The 14675-nt window shown below is 41.3% G+C and overlaps 1 protein-coding gene across 11 annotated transcripts in view; it reads right to left on the reverse strand.

The window, feature by feature from the left end:
• The window catches only part of Limch1 (LIM and calponin homology domains 1), a 308704-nt gene that overhangs the window by 151086 nt on the left and 142943 nt on the right, over positions 1-14675 (reverse strand). The gene's annotated exons all lie outside the window — the stretch shown is intronic.

Below are 14675 nucleotides of genomic sequence, written 5' to 3' on the forward strand. Positions count from 1 at the left end.
AGACCCACACAGGGAGGTGGGAGGTGCGACTCCCCTCCTGCGAGCCCCTCACTGCAGCCCAGATGCTCCTACATTCTCTTGCCCAGCAAGAGCCTCTCTACCACTGAGCTTGGAACAGAGCAGGCAGGGCTGCAACAGCTGGAATGCTGATGTGGAGAAAGAGAATGAAGTGCAAGAGAGCTGATTGCCACATCTATTGGGAGGGGAGGTGGGGATTCTGATCCCTCCCGAGGAAGAAGAGGCAACATCCCCAAAGCTCCAGAAACCCACATATGATCCTAAAAAGAGAACACGGCGACAGCCTGTAGCACACAGTAGGCTTGCAATACTGTCAGCCATTCTGGAACTTGGCTGAAAAAAAGTGTGATTGGGCATAAGGCTTCAAGTTCCAACTCTGAGACAAACCAGAGTTTTTCTGGTCCCAGGCCAGTTATGACCTTCTGAGCCTCAGTTTCCTCATTTACAAAATGATAGTGCTGTTAAACAGGTAGAGGGCTTTTAATCCTGCAACCATGAAAATAAACACAAGTTTAAGACATAATAAGCACTGTTAGGATTTACTGAAACCATATTACATACTGTCCACCATTATCTTAGACATTTAATGTGTGTCAGCTTGCTTGGTCCCACAATGCTGAGATGAGATTTATTTGCTTTATCTTATAGACAAGGAAACTATCACATGCTCTCCGTGAATCCCCGTGAACATAAAAGATCATCATATCCACTCAGTGTTTTGAATTTAAATGGTGGCATTTAATCTCTGTGCCTGAAATTGAGATGACATCTGAGAATGGAATCCAGCCGTGTTGGGTGACTAATGTGTTTACAGTCTCTGCTGGTGTAACTCTGAGATACCAGTATTTATGGTTATAGTCGCTCGCGCTACTGCAGAATCCATTTTCCACCTGTTGTTTTTTATTAAAACTCCATAAAGGCCATGAAATATTTCTTTTTGCAGAGTCTAAAAACAGGGTCCTGAAATATGTGAGCTGAAATTCTGTGTGTGGATTTACTGTTTGGAATTTTCAGGTGCCATAAAACACAGTGTTTACGACCAATCTATCACTTATAAAAGTTTATTAGATTGATAGGCTGGCGGACTCTCTGGTATCCTGCCATTTATTGACACCAATATATCCTATGGTAGGCTGGCGTTTAGCACTTATTAATAACTTCTGTGTTTTCATTGTTTCCTTGCATTACGCCTTCCTTTATCATTTTCAGGGTTATTGTCATTTACCCTACCTTTTAAATAAAATATTTATTTTAGAGAGTTTTTTTTTTTAATCTACAGAAGACTTGCAAAAAAGAAAAAAAGGTTCAGTATATCTACGACCTCACATCTCAAGGCCTAGGATCACTGTAGCAACTGGCAAGAGATGCTGGCCGAGTGCTGGAAGCCAGCATCTGGGTTTCAGCTCTTGATACCATCAAGGATAGCATTACATTGTCAGCGGGTCAGGACTTATACCTTGTTTCTGAAACTTGCTTTTTTTTTTTTTTTAAATGACCTTGGCAGCCGTGAAGCGCACTGTCAGGAATCTTGTAGAATGGTTTTCCACTTGACTTTGCTATTTTTCCTCCTCATGCTTAGCCACGTGAGGAGGACCATTAAGGTTACATCCTATTTTTACAACATTGAATCCCTCACACTGCTTTTGTTTAAATATTTTTTCTTCACATGGGGGTGGGGAAGGCTGTCTGACTATGCTTGCCAGGATGGTCTAGAATTCCTGGCCTCAAGTGATCCTCCTGCCTCCTCTCCTTGGGTGTCTAGGACTACAGGGCTGTGCCTCCGTGCCTACCGGTCATCATAGTTTTTAAAAATCTTATACTTAAGTCAAACAGAAGCCTTAAGGCAGCGGTTCTCAAGCTGTGGGCCAAAATCCATCTAAGGGTCAAACAACTCTTTCACAGAGGTCACATATCAGATATCCTTACATCTAGACATTTACATTACAATCCATAACAGTATAAAATTATAAAGTAGCAACAAAAATAATTTTACGGTTTGGGGGTCATTACAACATGAGAATGTGTATCAGAATCACAACATTAGAAAGGCTGAGAACCACTGCTTTAAGGTAGGCAACTGAACTCCGGAAAAGCAAGTTAATTATCAAGACCTTTACTCAGTTAATGTGTATTTTACACTGTTGAGAGGGTGAAAATGAGAGAAATTAATGTTCACATCCATTTTTAGATCAACATAGAACCAAGCTTCTAGCAGGAAGCAACTTAATGATCAGATAGGTGTCTAGCAATTCTTTTGAAACTCTGGCCAAGACAAACTTCCTGAGAAAACAGTCTCAGAGGAAGACGCACTGGAAGGACAATGTTATCCCAGCCAAGCATGGCCTGCCGCTCCTATGGTGCCTTCAAGTGGGCAGGGACATGCTTTTGTTCTTGTCAAACTGTAGAAACCCATGAAGTCGAGTGGAAAGTCCATTATAAGAATTAGTTCCACAGAAATTTCTTTATGGAAGCCGTGACTATGAAAAGCAGGTAAGACAAAGACCAAGACATGTGTCTCGGTTCTTGTATATTTTTCCTCACAGATCTTAATTGAAGCTTTTACTCCCAAGGGGGGAAGAGCAAGGAAGTGATGTAATGTCACAGGCTGCTGAACTCTGTCCAGGGAAAGATAAGGGAAAACAACTGAGCTCTTTCTTCAAAGAAAGGTTTGAATCCACCCCAGAAACAGGAAGAAGAAAAAAACCTAAGGGAAGATTAAAAAAAAAAACCCAAATACAAAAAACAAAAACAAAAACAAAAGACACCTTACAGAACTTCTATATATAACTCCTGTCTTTGTGGAGACATAAAATGATCATGGAAAGTTGTTAGGAAAATAATCTATAGTGCACAGAGGGGCTATCAGATGTCAGCTAGTGACTCTAGTCACTTAACACACATAAGTAAGAATTTATGTGCTTGGCCGACTTAACCACGGTTATGGGTTAAATTGTATCCTCCATAATGTCTTCCTAACCAACTCCTGGTAACTCAGAATGTGACAGTATTTGACTTTAAAGAGGTCATTACATTATAGGAGATCATCTATGTGGACCCTAAGCCAAGCTATGATGGTGTCCTCCTAAAAAGTGGAAACTCAGACACAGACAAGCATACAAAAACAAACAAACAAACAAAAACACAAAAGATGGCCACTCAGAAGAAACTAGGCCTCATCTCAGCTTGGATCTTGAATATTTATGCTCCTTCAGAATGGTGAGAAAATGCATTTCTGTTGTTCAAGTTACCCAATGTGTGGTACCTGTAGTCTAAGTAGAACAAACCAACACACTCACCTTCCACTGACAGTAAAAGGGAGAGCAGCACGGAGACCATGAGCCTGCTGGGTACTACCTAACAAGTTGTCAATCAAATAGGTGAAGGACTTTCAAAGTCTCCATCTGGCATGCATGCTTTCAAAGCTAAGTCCAACACATAATGGCTTCTCCTGTGGCTTCAAGTCCCTTTTGTCTCTCCTTTTTCTTGCATCCCTTCAGGACTGGTCAAACACACCCAAACATAAAACTACAATTAGGAGGAGGGATTCAAAGTTTGTGGTTATAGGAAAGGAAGTTAATTTGGTTTTGTGCAGACTTAAGCATAAAGATTTAATGTCAGAATTTTTCATTTATTAAGGGAATCCAAATTTTCTCATGTTCCCCTGAGTTCCAATCTAACATGTCCTTTACCCTGCCAGACATCTGCACATGACCGTCTCTTAGAGACAGACAAGTCGGTATGTCCAAACAGAATTGATCTTTGTCCTTGGAACCCATTTCTCATTCCCCTGTTCCCATGATTCCTATTAAGAACATTAGCATCCTCCAAGTTGTTCAGGTCCAAAACATGAATGTCATCTTCCTAGCATTATTTATTGTGTTTTACCAAGTCCAACATGTACATATTTTTAACATCTGAAATAAAGTTGCATCTTTCCAATGCTGGTGCCTTACCATTGTGTCATAATTGAATTGGCAGGTGGTTTTTATTAGCTAGACTCTTACAAATGGTATGTCTCATAAAATGATGGCTTATTATGTTTGGAGACAAATTCTATCTTCCCATGTCCGTTCACGTTGGCCCTTTATCTAGGCTTAGGTGTGCAACTCTCATTGGGATTTCTTGTCTCCTAATCAACTGATGCTTGGTTTCTTCCCATAGCTGGCTTGACACACTTGTGCTTAAATCTAAAATGTCTTCCCAGAGTTCGTGTGTTCAAAGCTTGGTCCCCAGTAAAGAAGTATTAAGAGGTGAACCCTGAGAGATGATTGGATCATGAGTATGCTATCTTATACATTGATGAAGTCATCACTGAATGGGTTATTAGGAATTGAGGCCTAGTAGGTGAAGACAGGTTACTATAGATGTGCCATTAAATGAAATGTTTTCTCCAGTCTCTTCTTTATCTGTTTGCTTCTTGGCTGCCATGAACATAGGTGTCTCCTGTGCCACATATCCCTACTTCCGTAACTGTGCCCCATCAAGAACCAAGCAATGGATCCAGCCGACCTCGGACTGAAGTCTATGAAACTGAACCACAATAAAACCCTTTTCCTCTGTAGGTTTTCTGTCTCTGGTATTTATTCACAGTGATGGAAAGCTAGCTTGCCACACATAGCTGCAGAGTTATCTGCAACACAAAAGTCTTTTGCTTTCAGTAGGTCTCAGTGCATGGAAAGGAGACCAACTCCACCTAGATGGGATTTCTGGCCTCAATATGCTCATTCTGGTTCACTTTCCAAAACACTGACTTCTTTCAGAGACCCTTAGCTCCAGATAAGTCATATGGGAACACTGGCCACTCCCAGACAGCATCTAAGGTCTTCTGATTCGACCTTATGCATTCCCAACAAGAAGATTCTTTCTACAACTCCACTGTGTCTAGTGTTTATGGGAGCACTGGTGACACCTCACCTTTTCAAAGCAGGTCTTGCTCTCAAGTCCACACACCTTCCTTCGTCATCCTTGCATATTAGACTTCATTAGCACTCTACAGCTTACTCAGTTAGACTTGTTTCTTCGCCCCCTAGGAGAAACTTACAGGTTATGCCTTATAAAAGCAGATGTGTACTTGGAAGGTAAAAGAGAACAAACCATCTCTTTTTGGTGCATGCGAAACACCCCTACACACACACACACACACACACACACACACACACACACAATGCCAAGGAAAGAATATCAAAAGAAACAAAACAAGGAACTAAGTTGGATCTCATACAGGAGGCTGTCCCAGGAAACTGTAATCTTTAAAGTCCTATGACCCTATGGTCATGTCTCTTGAGGTAAATATTATTTAGGGGTTTCTATCCAACCTTAGATCATTTAGTTCCCAAATAAAAGATATAAAACTTTTATATTTATAATAAGCCTTAAAACATTAGAGCTGGGGCAGATATCAGCTGTCTATGCTATTTTGTCTATTTCTCTATCAATAATCTCAAGATATCACTTGCCATGTTACTCCTGGGCTGATCCTACTCCAAATGGCTGGCCCTCATGGCTAGGTGCTCATAATTCGCCTACCCCATGGGGCCTTCCTCCTTCTCCTTTTCTCTCCCCATTGTCTCTCCCCACCCCCTACCTGTGATTCCCCAACCAGGTAACTGAAAACCCACCTACCTCCATTCCCTCCAGTAATTGGCTGTCTTGTTTTTCAACCAATGGTTTTAAATTAAGGAGCAAAGTTTGCACAACAAAAGCTACTTGAGAATTCACTCAAAACATACATAGCAACAACTCAAACCTCAACCTCAAACCTCTGTCTTTAGAAGAATAAGAATATTTTCAGGTTGGAAGAAATGCTCCTCAGCTTACAAATGGAATAAGTCCTGACAAACACATCATAAGTTGAAAATCCAATTAGCACATCTACCTCACCAAACAGCATACCCAGGGACACGGCACACAGGAGTGTGTGCATATGATGTTTACTTCTGTGTAGCTGACTGGAAGCTGTGACTCTTGCTGCTGTCAGGACTTAGAAAGTCATATTGTCTATCACCAGCCCAGGAAAATATCAAGGAATAGATTCTACAGAAAGGGCATCACTTTCACATCATAGTAAAGTCAAGAGATTGCAAGCCAAGTCAGGCGGAGAATGTATGCACAATGATTTCAGCCCCTGTAGCTGGTAGAGTCTGGCAACTCCCCAGGATCACTCCTGGTATTCAAGTCCTTACATACTCTCCTTCCCTGGAGTATGGGGCTGACGCAGTGTTTTGATTTTAATTACATGTATGGCTAAAGTGATGGACTGCCCCTTCAGAGATCAAGGTATAAAAGACAAGAACTTCCACCTTCAGCATTCGTGCTCTCTCATCCTCTCCTCACTCCTTCCTCCTCTCCCTCTCCCTCCCCATCTCTCTCACCTTCCTTCCCTCTCCCTCCCCCTCCCTCCTTTCTTGCTTCCTTCCTCCCTCCCTTCCTCCCTTCTTTCCTTCCTTCCTTCTTTCCGTCCTTCCTTCCTTCTTTCCTTCCTTCCTTCCTTTGTTCCTTCCTTCCTTCTTTCCTTCTTCCTCTCTCTCCTTTCTTCCCTCTCTCCTTCCCACTCTCTCTCTTTCCTTCCCACTCTCCATCCCCTTCCCCACGAAAGAGACCCTGAACTGGCACCTGCTGTAAGCCTTACTCAGGTTCCTAACCCATGGGAAATATGTGATAACCAATGTGGTTTTAAGCTACTAAGTTGGGTGAGCAATTTGTTACACAGCAGTGAATAACTAATACACTTATCAAGTCTTCTGCTGAAAATTGGACAAGGAGACAAGTGTGTGTTAGTCTTATCCAGGAATATTATCGAATAGCAGCTAAAAGTTGCATACACATAGCACATGACAGTGAATGTTGTTTGCTCTTATTTTTGGCTAACTGGAAGCTGTGGATTCTGTCACTGTCAAGATGTAGAATGCCATACTGCATATCCCCATCCCAGAAAAAAAAAATATCAAAGTATAGAGTCTACTGAGCAAGCATCACTTTTATACCAAGTTAAAAAAAAAAGTGAGCCAAACCAGTCCTCAACTGTATGTACAACTCTGTTACCCCTGGTGACGGGCAGATTCTGAGAGCCACCTCTGCTGCGCTGGCCATTAGCTGCTCCTCTATCCTATCTAACTCACTGTGGAAAAAAGCTGTCATCATTTGACACACCATATTCATTATGTAGCCATAGCTTTTGGGTTGGGTCATGACTTAAACCATAATCTGGTTCCTGAAGAAACATAGATGAGAGAGATAAAATTCAGACTCTAACATAGGCCAGGAAGAGCCTGAAAAAGCCTCTATTATCACGTGCTTGGATTCCATTCCATATGCATCTGAGAGCTTTGTAAAAGTACAGGAAAAGACGAGGCCCAGAATGGTCTGCACTTTTATGAGCTAATTGTGGAGATGTTACAGGCAGCACACAGCCAGAAATGACCTGGGAGACATAAAATAAACTATCCCACTCCCCAATTAATGTTCTATCATTCAAGTTAGCACAAGGTTGAATGGACCAAAACAACAACAAAACAACAACAGCAACAAAAATCCAAACTCACGTTTTTGTTGTTGATTTTTTTTCCCTCTACGGCCTGTACTCCTTTATGTATAAAAGCTAGTAAAATGCTAACAACCATCCGACTGCGGCATAGCTTTGGCACCAATCTTGACAGCAGCACATTGAGCATTCCTTCTGTGTACCATGTGGGAACACAAGCAAGGCTTCTCATACCGTGCCAGGGATGAGGATAAAAGAAGATGTGTCATGAAATCCAGTTCTGGCTGAGCTACTCCACAAGATCTATTCATTTCCCTCAGTGAAACATACTGCCTTCGCAAAGAACCGTCAGCTAACTGGTTCTCACTTGTCTCCCCCACAAAGAGCCTGGCCATCAGAGTTGCCTGATTGCATCACGCAGTGACCATCCAGAGCAGGGCTGCAGGCACAAGACAGCAGGACGGGGTTCCAAGCCAACTCTCCTTCCCCATCTAGAGTGGAGATACTAGGTTTTCATGTCCCTATGTCTTTGTTGCTCCAAATCAGAATCCTCAATTAAGGACAGCTGTGTCTGGCCAGGATGACCTAGGAAAGGCTAACCATTAGCCATTGCAGCAAAAAAGGTAAGACAGAAGAAAAAGCAATAGCTAGAATATGAGTCTGTATAGTTCTGGTTGCTGGTAGTCATACTGTGTGTGTGTGTGTGTGTGTGTGTGTGTGTGTGTGTGTGTGTGTGTGTGTAAATGCATGCATGTACATATACCTGCATGAAATGTGCATGTATGTGCAAATGGAAAGGAAAAGAAAGATTGAATTTTAGAGAGTTCTGTTGCATGCTATGAATGAAAAAATATGATTTTTTTAAAAAAATAAAGTCTTTAGCAAAACTTGCTGATATTTAAAATAATCATTTTATGTATATGAGTATTTCCCTGCATATATGAATGTGCACAGTGTGTGAGCCTAGTGTGCATAGAGGCCAGAAGAGAGGCCAGATTCCCTGGAACTAGAGCTACAGGCAGTTGTAAGCCACCACTATGTGGGTGCTGGGAGCTAAACAAGATTCTCTATAAAAATCAGCAAGTGTTCTTAACCACTAGGCACTTCCCCAGCCCCAGCAAAGATTCTTAATGCTTTCATCTTATTATGACTTGTCAGCAAATACTTTGCTGACTATGATTCCTGAGATGTGACCACATGGTGCTTGACTTAATAGAGCTGACAAGAACATTTCATTTACAATCCATAATTCCCTGCCTTGAATTCATTCAGAGAACGCATCTGATAGGAGAAAGGTGCTGCTCTTCTAAAACCAATGAGGGCTCCTTGGAGGTCAAGGCTTCCAAACAAATGTTTAGAGTATTGTATTCAGGTCTACATGATGAGACCTGGAAGAGTCAGTGTGACATGGTAGAAAAGCAAGTGCCTGAAGTTGGGTTAACCCAGGTTTAATTTTAACCCTGCCTCTTACTGACTGGAGAGCAAGAGTACATAAGACTGTGTGAATTGTGGTTTCCTGAGGTCCAGTCAGGGTGACAATGATGACATCTCAGGGTGAATGTACAGATTAAGAGGCCAGTCCACAGCTGCCCCTGGCACAGAATGGACATTTAATACATGAATGTGAGCTCTCTGATAGCCACACCCCTGGTTTTCTCACTGTCTGATCTCCCTCCCTTGTAGCCAAAAATAATGACTTTAATTGGAATAGAGTCAGAAGCAAAGACCTTGCTCAAACGAGCCTATAAGATAACTTGCTGGAGGAGAGTGAACATTCTAGAAACTGTGAGAAGTGATAGGATATTCACCTCCAACACAAGGCATTCATAAGAATGTTCTGGGTACATGGGAGCTCACCTCCAGGTAGGTTGTATGGGAATCTTCTCATTGACTGGTGGACACCCCAACACTTGGGGGTTCAAATTTACCACCTTTCCCTCTTCCAAGAGATGAAGTTTGAATAACTGTTTTCAACAGCTTCACAAACCTACCTTTCGTCTAAAACAATGTGTTTAATCTTCTCACAGCCTGGAAACCTCTTCAGCTCTTTCATCATGTGCCCTGCTCTGACCTCCCTCAAGCAAAAAACTTCAACGACTCCACAGATGCCTTCTGAAAGTTTCCAGAAGTCTGCAGAGTTTCTGGAAACTTACATTTCATTTGCTCCAGGAATCTCAGCTCTAACCATATTTAAAATAATATCTTTGGTTAGACAAAAAACAGATCCTTTATGAAAAATAATCATTTCTGAGTAGGTCTAAGGTGACTAGATGGCAGTCCTTGCTTCCTCTTGCTCAAAGTATTAAAATAACTTATCACTCATCTGCCATGTCTTCAACGGGGAATAATTGGGTAGACAACAGAAGACAGGCTAAAACTCAGCAACTATCTCAGTGTTTACTGTTTGTCTACTCTGGGGCAACTAACCATGTAAGCCCCCCATTACACCCCATGTCTTTATCCGTAAAACATGTATAACTACAATGTCTTTCCACCTGTTAGCTTTTTCTCTCAGACCAATTTCATCCTCGTGGTCTCAGATGCCAAGCCAAATGAATACTTTCAGATAGCTGTTAGAAGAAGGCTCGGGAGCTGGGGCAGCATCCCCCAAGCAGCATCATTTTCTAGGTACTTTTCTCATGTGCATATGTGAATGGCTGTCAACATATAAATCTCAGTGACCAAAGATGAAGCTGTAAATTCCCACAGTGAACAAGTCTTTGTGGCGAAATGACTTTCAATATCCTTTCTAATGACCACTAACTTGAACTTCAGGAGATAACTAGATTGCACAATACAGTCAAGCTGGCAGACTGAGGGGACACTTAAAAAAAAAATCTTGGTAGGCCAAGTCCTGAATTTGAGGCCTTTCCCTCTGGCAGCAGCAAACAGTCTCACTAACACCTACAGAAGAATGCAAGCTTCTGTAGGCAGTCACCACGCAGCTTCAGATGTCAAGGATCGTTACAGAAGGAACCCAGACCTGGATCCACAGTCTGGGTGAGTTCTTGCCAGGAAATGGTTTTCAACTACTTTGTTTTAACACCTTCACCCCTGAATTCTCCCTGCTGAAAACCACAGCACAGGAGGTAAAATACACCTATTCATGCCTCTGTAAATCTGCATGTGTTTATAATTCTGGATTGGTATGTGAAAACACATTTTGCTATTTATCTTCAGGTTGAACAGCTGGGCCATCTTACTGGACTGATTTCTCAACACCAAGTCATTAGGACATATATACACACAAATACACAAACAACCATACATAATATATATAAGCACACAAAGACACACACACATATAATACATAGACACACAGTCTCTGTTCCTCTCTCTCTCTCTCTCTCTCTCTCTCTCTCTCTCTCTCTCTCTCTCTCTCTCCAGCCATACTTCTCAAGAAATCTGAGATTTTTTGATCAATAGTTGGCTGGTGGTCTGCCAGCCCCCTGGCAACATACACACCAACCTGGAAGTCTTCAGGAACAATTGAAGCATTCCCTGCATTTTCCTTAGTGTCATGACTAAGGTTCCTCCATCTTGTATTCTTCCTGAGGTCATTTCAGGCTAGAATTTAATCTCCATGATGGAGAATTCCATTGAAAGTTACCCAGCTATATTCTAGGACACTGAGGCCAAGATGCCCAGCTAACTTAGCTTTTCTTAAACCGCCTGCTTGTATAAATCTCTCTTCAGCCATCTGCTTGTCTTAGTTTCTGTTAAACTGCTTGCTTGCATAAAACTCCTGCAGCTGCTAAGAAAAATACCAGGTTGTGGATTTTGCTTTTAAAAGCCCCTTACTCTAAACACTAGATACTGCACTTGGGCCCCAAATACCTGAATGTAGTCAGAGTCAGCTAGAATAAAGACTTTCAGTTGGTCATAAACTGTATCCAGGTGGTCATCTCTGGAGGGAGTCCCCAAAATAATGAATATGAAGAGGAAGAAAATGGTTTTTTTGAAAAAAATATTTAACATAAGAGCAACAACCTAGAAGATATTGCTTATTTGGAACCTTCTACAAAACAGAATATCCTTTGAATCTCCATCTTTGTGTCAATAAGAAAACTTGCAAACCTACCCAAACAGTTACAATACTACCATAACATCTGTGTATTTAGTGTATTTTGTGCCTACATTTGGACTGGCTCATTATCTCTTCTAAGTGGTGATTTCTAATGCAAAACTGTAACAACTGATGCCATTATCAGTAAGTTTGATCACAGCTAAATAACACTTAAAGCCACACTGTCTTATCATGAATACCAAACCACTTACAGGCCTTCCATCTCAAACTGTTACCAACATCTTACTCTCCAGGGAATATTTAAACAAAGTTGATGCTTGTTTTTCTCAGACTTTAACCTATTTTCTCCTATGTTGGGGGGCCGTTATACATATTTTACAAAGAACGAAATAAACAGACTACTCCAGGCTTCACACAGGTAGTTCTGTTTTTGTTGTGATTGCGGACTCAATTGTAAAATTCCTTTCTGGTGGATTGAGGAGCTTTAAATGGTAGGCATGCTTGGCTCTAAATGCTTGGTGTGCACAAAACCTTGGGTGAGTTTAGTGCATCTTCTGTGGGGATGGCTTTATTTATTTAATAATAAGAATTCACAGATATCCACCGCTGCCTCCTAAGTGCTGGGATTAAACATTTGCAACAGCTGGCTTCACACGGGTAGTTTTATGCTAAACCTTGATAAACAGGATTTTGTCAAAGAGTAGAAGGACAGCATATACACCCAAGTAGTATTTTGAGAAATGGCGTGCTATCTGGTCATGAACAATGCTTGAGGAACATGCAGTTGATGGTAATTATCCAGGCAAGAGACAAGGACAGCTTTCTCTAGGGCAGTGGCCAAGGAAATGCAGACAAGCAGACAAATAGATGGGACAAAGTTGCCAAATGACTTCCCAGCATAGCTATGGTGTCTGCAACTGCCACACAGTTCCAAGTCAGGAGGGACCAGGGTGCTTTCAGACAGGGGTCCCTCAGATGAATAGAAGACACTTGGGTGGAGCTGTCCAACAGACAGATGAACATCCCATCCTGGTGGAACAGACCTAGACAGATGTGCAGGTTCAGTGAAGAAGGGAGCACCTGGTAAGGAATGATATGGGGAGCTGAGGTCAGAAAGTCAGTCTAGCATGTGAGCATAGAAAGAAAGTAGCCTATGAACCAGTATGAGGAGAGCACTTCAATGCATACTAACATATTGAGTAAAGAGGAAGTTGTAGTTCTTTTTCCTGTCAGGACTTCAGTTTTACCTGAGCATTTGGAAATGCTAATCTGAAGGGAATTGGAGAGAAAGATTTGACCACATTTATAGACTAGGAAATCATTAACCAATGGTGCAGTGAGTGTACTTAGGAAAGCATTTTATAAATGCTAAACTACCCACAAGATAATTTACTTAATACTTCACATTAAAATATTAAATATGGTTATAAGATAATAATTTAGTTTAAAAAAGATATGAGAAAGAATAAAAAACAAGCAGGGAAATGTCAGCTAAAAAATATCCAGAACATGGGGGGAAAAGAGGAAGAAAAATAGAAACCAAATACATAGGTAGGAGCACGGCTAAAGTCCCTTTGCTTCCATCAAATTGACATGCAAAGGATGGCACTTGATCTGTGGTAAATGATAGCAAAATGGGACGGGAAGATGGGTCAAAGAATCAGAGTGTTTGCTCCGCAGCATGAACACCTGAGTTCAAATCTGTAGCACTCACATAAAAACCCAAGCATGGTCTGCATACACCTGCAAACACCGGCATGCTCCAGGTTCAGTAGACACCCTGCTTCCATGCAATAATAAATACAAAGAGGAATAAAAAAAGACACCCAAAGTCCTATTCTGGCCTCCTTATGTGGATGTATACACATAGATAATCATAAGCATGTGCCATATAGCACACACTACACATACCACTAACCACCCCAAGAAAGAGGAAATATCAAAATAAATGCATGTACTCAAACCTGTAATCTTGCTAAAATGACTCATTTGCAATGAAGGTATCTCATTCCCAGTGCCTTTAGCTACTGTGTGTGCACACGCTGTATGCAGAACTGGTGCAGCTCATGAGCTTTGCCTGGGGCCTTGGTGCTTTAACTTGTTCCTGGGACACTAAACCCCAAAGCTGCAAGGCCAGCAAGGTCAGAGGCTGCCCCAGGCTCAAGGACAAACAGACATAGAACAGAACAGTCATAAAAACCATAGCTTCAACATCTGGAAGAGATGGCTTTAATAAAAAGTTCTAAAATAATAGATGTACATACATACTAACATATGTGATACATTAATCATAACCCATATATTATTTGCTTCACAGAATTATTTAAAACCACTCTAAGTGTCTCTGTCTACCCGTTCCTTATTTATTAACTTAACTGGCTACCTGATTTTTGACAAACAATATTAGATGGAATTTTAATGTCTAATCTCCAACTCTGTATCAATTGATGTAGGAAAGAAAATGCATCCACCGAAATAGCAATTCCTAACGAAAGAATCCAGTTTATCCAACTTGCTGATACTATGCCTTCCTACCAGGACCCCCCAGAGGCTTCAAGCACAATAGCTTCTTGTCACATCTGATTTTAACCAGTCATCATGATATAACTAAGAAACTTTAAAACAATCAGCAAGGCCTGTGCAGGAGCCGGCCTAAATTCTTGACATTTTTTTCATTGTTTTCGTGCAAAAACACAGGCAGAGAAGGCATAATCAAGGAAACAGTCAGCAAATCATTACCAGGCCCCACACATCCGTGTGTGTGTGTGTGTGTGTGTGTGTGTGTGTGTGTGTGTGTGTGTGTGGCTTCTTTGAGAATAAAGATTTGGATTTGGTCATTTTTCTGTTCTATATCCCTCTCCCTTCTTTTTTATTTATGTATTTATTTTTGCAAAAAGGTAGCACTAAGTGGCTACTATTAATTGCCAAGAATTATAAAATATATCAATACATGAAAAAAATATTTGCCTGATGTGAACACTTGAGTTCTACAGATCCCACAATTTGGACTTGGAAGGGCTGGGGTCATACTTAGAGAGTTCCCCCAGATAACACTGGATAACTTTGGTGTGCCGTAAGTCCTGAGAAGGGTTGCTTTACAACTAGACAATGTTGGAATATTTAAACCAACACAGAGATTAACACTGAGAG

Source organism: Apodemus sylvaticus, chromosome 11 (genome assembly GCF_947179515.1).
Source record: "Apodemus sylvaticus chromosome 11, mApoSyl1.1, whole genome shotgun sequence".
Lineage (NCBI taxonomy): Eukaryota > Metazoa > Chordata > Mammalia > Rodentia > Muridae > Apodemus > Apodemus sylvaticus.